Below are 6,817 nucleotides of genomic sequence, written 5' to 3'. Positions count from 1 at the left end.
TTTTCGATTTTAATCGTTTCTCCTTGTGACAGTGATCTCATTGTCCTAAGAATCTATAGATGCTGTTTTCACTTGTTGTGTAAACTTAAATGAAACTTAATGAAACACAATAAATCACAGTAAGTTTTGTTACTTGTGATATGAAACAAAGTGTCAGATTTCAGATTCTGTCAATTTTATCACTAAAGTTAAACAGTAAATACAGTTTTGGTGTTAAATGTAACGTGAAAGATCATTTAAGTGCCTCAGTACGAGCAGCAGTGCAGACCTCACATGAACTGATCATCTCTTCCTCTTTACTTCTAGTTACCACAGCAAATAAACATGAACGATCATCAGAAGGTGTTGAAAGAAACAGAACATCCTACCGGAATGAATCACATCTCATGTAATCGCTCAGAGTTTGAAGACGTCAAAGAAATGGCTTGTAAACAATGTCAAAGAAAAGCCATTGAGTGAGTATAAACTCTAAACTTGTTACTTAACTAGAAAAAAAAAATAATAAAAAGGATAACTTTGTTAAATATATGCACTAGATGATATTCATTATATTTTTTTTACTTAACCTGTTCTTCAATATGTAATGTAATTTTGAATAAATTAGTCTTAAAAAAAAAGACAAGTAATGACATCCACTGTTTAAATGTTTGTATTTCAGCAAACTGGAGAAGAAAAATAATATCATTAGAAATGTATTATTTAAAAAATATTAAATATAATATAAAAACAGCCTTACATGCAATTTAAATGTTTCTTTACAAATCACTGTAATATACTAATATACCAATTGACAGGGTTTATTGTATAGTTGCAGAATTAGTTGAGCGAGATTTTTAACTCCACTTTAGCTTTATGTCTGAGTAAATCAATGACTAATGTTGTGTTTTTGGGATCTTGTTGTTCTGCATGTTTGAGAATGAAGACTAAAATCAACTGCAATTACATCCCGAGGAGCCCAAGTATCTACCTCAATGAAGACGTGGAGACACTCATTAAAGAATATGTGGTAAGTGTATGTCAACCTGCTCTTTTTACATTATAAATGTCTTACAGATATATTTACATTGATAGTTATGCTAATTTTCTTATTGGCATCACAAACCAAGTTTCCATCCAAGGATTTTTTTGCGAAAAAAGGTTTAGCGCATCAAAATGTTTGCGATATAGCTGATGGAAATGCTAATTATCGATAACATTTTGCAAATGTCAACACAATATTTTCCCGTTTAACTTTAGCGCATAAATTATATATCCATACTTCAGATGTCGCAAACACTACTTTGGAAACACTTTTTGTCGGGAAAAAAGGGCTTTAACGCAAATAAAGTTGTGTCACATGATACATTTTCATCATGTGAAATCACAACGAGAAATATGGCGGAGCGGTTCACGTGGACTGATGAAGAAACTCGTTATTTCCTCAATTTAATTGAAGAAAATGACATTACCACTATTTTTGATGAAAAACGGCAAAGGAATGCTACAACATTCCAGGATCTGGAAAGAAGAATGGCTACACAAAGCCGTGTTTTCTAATATTCTTCGCAGCAAATGGAAGGTGCTGAAACAGCGTTACCTGGCTGAGAAGCGTGACGTTTCACGTAGGGGTACTGGGGGGAAAATGAAATGAAATGGATCGCATACTGGGTCAGAGGCCCGAGGTGGCCCCGTTTTCCACAAATATCAACAGCTCTGGTAAATTCTCTTATCCGTTTCACCCAGATCGCGGAGAGTTCTGTTTAATGTGATTTTATTTGATGTGACTTATATGTACATTTTTGGAGCGCTTTCTGTGCAATTCGTCTCTAAAACGTTTAACATTAAATAGAAAACATCTTTGAGATTGAGATTTAAAATGTATGTGAAACTGCTTTTTAACAGACATTTTAAAATACACTTGTCTTTGAGATGTGTACGAGCGCTATCTAAAAATGAAAAGTTTATTTAAAGACTTACAAATCAACTAGGCTGTTTTCATTGTATTAAATAGAGTCCTGTGATCTGTTTGAAGAGCAAGAAAATGAAGATGACTCCAGTGTGTCCACAAGCAAGTCCTAATTAGAAAGCATTTCCCATTTTCAGTCATTTTTTTATCTATTGGACTGTTTGCATTGATTATTCAATTTGACATGTTTGTAATACTACTTTAATTGTTAGCATGTTGTATTTACATTGTGCTGAATGTAACTACAGCGAGATCAACAAGTCATTCAGTCAATTACCACAGTCATCTCTCAAGCTGTTCGAACGTTGTGCTAATGCTGCAGAAAGGCATGCTCATGCATCTGAGGTGATGGCTGGTTTGAGGCAACCAGAGAGTTTGCACAATCAACCCAGGTGTTCCAATCATCTAGCGTCTCATCTCCCCTACAATCAGGCAGGCACTTCAGCACATTCTTCTTTGAATACTCAACTCAATGTCATTCACCACATACCTAAACTTGGAGTAGGATATTCATGTTATTTTTTTGTTTCATATTTAAAAAATACTATACTGCAGGTGAAGGTTATGGCTTGTTCATTTAAGTAAAGCCTGCAGAGAATGTTTTCAGTTTGTGCTCCTCTGCAGGTACCAGTATCTTCACTATAAATATGCTATTTATTTACTTTTAGTTGTTCCCGTATTCAGTAAAAGTAAAATGTTATTAATGACACATGTGACATTGCAGCTGTGTTTTTTGTTCTTTAATATACCAGAGCAAATGTTTTCTATTTTCAAATTAATCTGTTCTATTTTCTCTTAAATGTTCTACTCTACAACAAAATTTTACAAGTCTTGTGAATTCTACAAGATGTACAGTAAGCTTCAATGTGTTAAATCTTTATAAAGCAAAAAGTCCAGTGTTAAATTAACTCTCACAGAGTTGATTTCAACACTTTTTCAGAGTTTATATAGCTCCACACTTTCTGGAGTTAAATTAACACTTTCAAAATAGTTAAACATTTAACACTATGCCTTATTGTACACTATTACTCTTTTTAAAAAAATAACAAATAACAAATAAATAACACTAAAAGGGATACAGAAAAACAACACTGTTTAGAGTTGTTTTAGGTGGTTGGAATTTAGAATTTAGTTGGTTAAAAGATCAACAAAACACTGTTAAATATACTGAAAACATAAATCAACTACAACATAATTTCCATCGACATGTTTATTTTTAATTCTCCCTTGCAATGCAATTTGAAGTAGAATTAAAACATTACAAAAGAAGGAATGACATACAAACTTTCATCCGCCACACTATGAGTTTTGAATATCAAATGGCTCATAAAACTTAATCTCTGACATTTTTATAATACACCTTTCCTCACTTCGTAGTACTCTGAATGCATGAAGATGCTCATAAAAATGTGTAGTAATGTGTAAAAGTTCACAAGTGCACTATCATATGACAAACTGAACACAAAATGTGCCTTTAAAAGTTCATCAAATGCTCCAAGGAAGCAGTTTACCTGGCATGGGAGGAGATGCTTATCCAAGGCGATATAGAAGCTGTTGCTTTTCTGACATCCAACAGCAAGGAGGAATGGATGGTTGTTGCTGAGGTGCTTCTCCAAACTGCAGCATGACAAGAGTTGAAATGAAAACCAAATATTAGACATAAACATAATGTGCAGTCACAGTGAAAACAACAACATAAAAGTGACTGTTCAAACAATGACCCACAACACATTTGTAAAATGCCACTACCTTATGATAGATTACATGGCTTTCAGCTGCATCGCATGCAATTTTTGGAGACTTCAGTCCTCCTGGAAGTGGTGGAAGGGATTAAAAGAAGGGATGCCATTTCCTGGCCGTAGACTGAAGACAAAGATTCACATGAATTAATTAATGGGAATCTTCAAATGCAATACTTTTTCATTTTAAGAACAGAGATAATTTTAAACATTCATCTACCTGTTGAGGAAGAGGGCTGTCTGGTGGCGTCGCTCCATATTCCTGTGGACTGTTTTTATTATGCCAGGCAATGTATCCTGTGTTGCTTGCAGCATCATAAAAGTGTTCCTGAAACTGATTTTTTTTTAAATATCCCCAGAATAAGTGTTGCCCCAGAAATTAAATTCTGTCATGTTTACTCACCCTTATTTCGGTCCAAACCCATAAGACTTTTGTTAATCTTCAGAACACAAATGAAGATATTTAATGACATTTGACGGTTCTCTGACACTCCACTAACAGTCCACACAACTACCACTTTAAAGACCCAGAAAAGGTAGTGAATATGTCATTAAAATAAATCATGTGACTACAGTGGTTCCATCTAAATTTTTATGAAGCGACGTGAGTGCTTTGTTTGTGCAAAATATAACTCTCCAACCCATATTCACAAGAACACCTTGACATGTGTGTTGTGTTGCCATGTGAGCTGTTGCAAGAATACTTTTGGAGATCAATAGTTTGTAAATGAAGTGTTGCATGATGGTAAAATTAGTTTTTTTGTGCAAACAAAAGCACTTTTTTACAGTTTTACAGGTGTGGAATGACATAAGTGAGTAATTAATGACAGAATTTTAATTTATGGGTGAACAAACTCGGAGACTCATAAAAAACTTTGTTCTAACCTGTTTAGGAGGCAGTGCAGATGTCTCCTCAGTTATTTGTCTCTTGCTAGGGACTACAGTCCATGCACTTGAACTGTTGCTTGAGTCAGACGTCTCGGATATGGAAGACAATGAGTCTGAAAATTCTAAAGAATCAGAAAGTATTAAAATATAACAAATATTGTGATGACCAGCACAAGGATCAGAAATATGAAATGGCTATTTTTTTTTTTAATTTTGAGTGCTTGACAATACTTTCAAATTTAATAAAACTCAAACTTCTGTGAAAACAGTCAGCACCACACTGCCTTGCCCAAATTATTTCATAGCTTTGAGCTTTTATAAAGTTATATGTAGCTTCAGTAGCTAGCTAGCTAATCACGTCAACAAATAACACCGCTGTTTAGTCCTGATATTAAACAAGGCTTTGTAAAGAACATTAGTTTCATCATACTAATTAAATCATGGCCACGCTGTAACACACAGGTGTGTAACTTATATATATGTGCATGCGTATGTGTTTGTGTGTGCGTCAGTGCATATGTATATAAAAGGATATATCCGTGTTTATTTACATACATATGCATAGAGAGAGAGAGAGAGATGATACCGCTGCCACAATTTAAGGTGACAAGTTGTAACGTTAGCCACATTGTACTTCGTTCGCGTCCACATTTTAATATATTATTACATTTGTCTGCATGTTCTGTGCAGTGCTTCGTGCTACGTAATATTACTCCGTACATGCTTATATTGAATTTGCATATCATAAATCATAAATGTTTAAGTAAGCATGATTTAATTTTACCTACCGTTCGAACCCATGCGAGGATAATGGCGGCAGTTTCTCCAGCGATGAACGGAAATAAGTGGGCGGAGTATAATTACATCTCTTTGGAGTCGTTTTAACACTGATGATTAAACTCTGTCAAATAACTCCAACACCAGACACCATTTTACTCAGAATGTGTTAAAATTACTCTTTGGGTGTTGAAATCAACTCGGAAATGTTTAACACTGAAATTTCAACACTTTAATTTTTGCTGTGCAGATGTACAAATTGTGTTACAAATAAAATGAGTAACAACACGATGTAGTTTGTGATTTGAAATAATAGTAACAAATTTTGGTTTTATGGTTCAAATACCTTTTGAACTTTTGCCATGACAGCCTACTGCCTTTCCAAGTTTGATACTTTGCATTAGAGTGTCCCTGATAAGCACAGCTTGTGCAGAAGGTCGTTCATCACATTGCAAGCAGCGTGGTTGTCTCTCGCCTTCATTACGTGAGTCTTCACTAGGTGGTACAAATCGTTGCTTCTCCATCTCACAGATGTTGTGGAGTTCACAATAGTAGGCATGAAAGAGTGAATGTCAGATCGTTTTGCCAGGATGCGGCATCTTCCTTTCAGCCGTTCGAATGTGTACTCCACCTTAACCCTCGATCCATTCAAGAGAGAGTTGAATGCTGCTTGTTCTTGTGACAAATTGGTTCCAGAATAACCTTTGATGAGCCATGGCAATAGTGGATAGGCTGGGTCTCCTGCTACTAGCAGAGGCACCTGAACTCCCTCCACATCAGTTGTAGCCTGGGGGTGTCTGATTAATACGAACACAGCAAAGGTCATTTACTGTGCCAGTCAAAATATTCAACACACCTTGTGTTTTCATTATTTAATCATCAAATTTTAGTTTTAATTAAAAATCTTAAGGCAAGCGCGTTACAGTACTAATTCAATTGTTATCGCACTGGTGTAACAGCTATACCTTTGTCTTTTGTGTAAGTGTCACACGAAATGAGGGACCAAACCGACCAATTGTACTCATGAGTCAAGTGTATTAAATGTAATTACCCAGAACATGCAAATTCAATATGACACAACAATTGAGAGTTCAACAGTTAGGACCAGAACATAAAAACCAGTCCAGTATTCTAAAACATAGTCCTTGGCTTGTAAATCACTTCCACCCATATACCTTGCTCAGTCTTTGTTGGAACATGAAGAGCAAAAATAACACCAAGATGATTCCGTAGCAAAGTTCCACCAGAAAAGAGATGTTTGACGTCCAGCGTTGATTTTAAGCAGTAGAAGTAAGGCAGTTCTCCTAGTACCAGACTTTTGTATGTTTAAGTGACCAAATAATCCATACATCCTCAGAACATAAACCCTCTGTAGACAAACATTTAAACAAACAAACCATAACTAAGTGCTGCAAACCCATTATTAGCAAAACAAAATATCATGAACAGTTACTTACGAATGAGCTTA

General features: G+C 35.2%; 1 long non-coding RNA gene across 1 annotated transcript; it reads right to left on the bottom strand.

Annotated features, from left to right (window-relative positions):
• Positions 1-3,532: 3,532 nt before the first annotated feature.
• LOC131531364 (uncharacterized) lies at positions 3,533-4,014 on the bottom strand. Its single transcript, XR_009268665.1, has 3 exons — positions 3,905-4,014; positions 3,695-3,808; positions 3,533-3,562 (listed from the first exon to the last, which is right to left on the bottom strand). It is a non-coding gene; the product is annotated as an uncharacterized LOC131531364 (long non-coding RNA).
• Between the last annotated feature and the right edge of the window lie 2,803 nt (positions 4,015-6,817).

The sequence above is a fragment of the Onychostoma macrolepis genome, chromosome 22 (assembly GCF_012432095.1).
Source record: "Onychostoma macrolepis isolate SWU-2019 chromosome 22, ASM1243209v1, whole genome shotgun sequence".
In the NCBI taxonomy this organism is placed as follows: Eukaryota; Metazoa; Chordata; class Actinopteri; order Cypriniformes; family Cyprinidae; genus Onychostoma; species Onychostoma macrolepis.
This window is presented reverse-complemented; position numbering and strand designations above follow the sequence as displayed.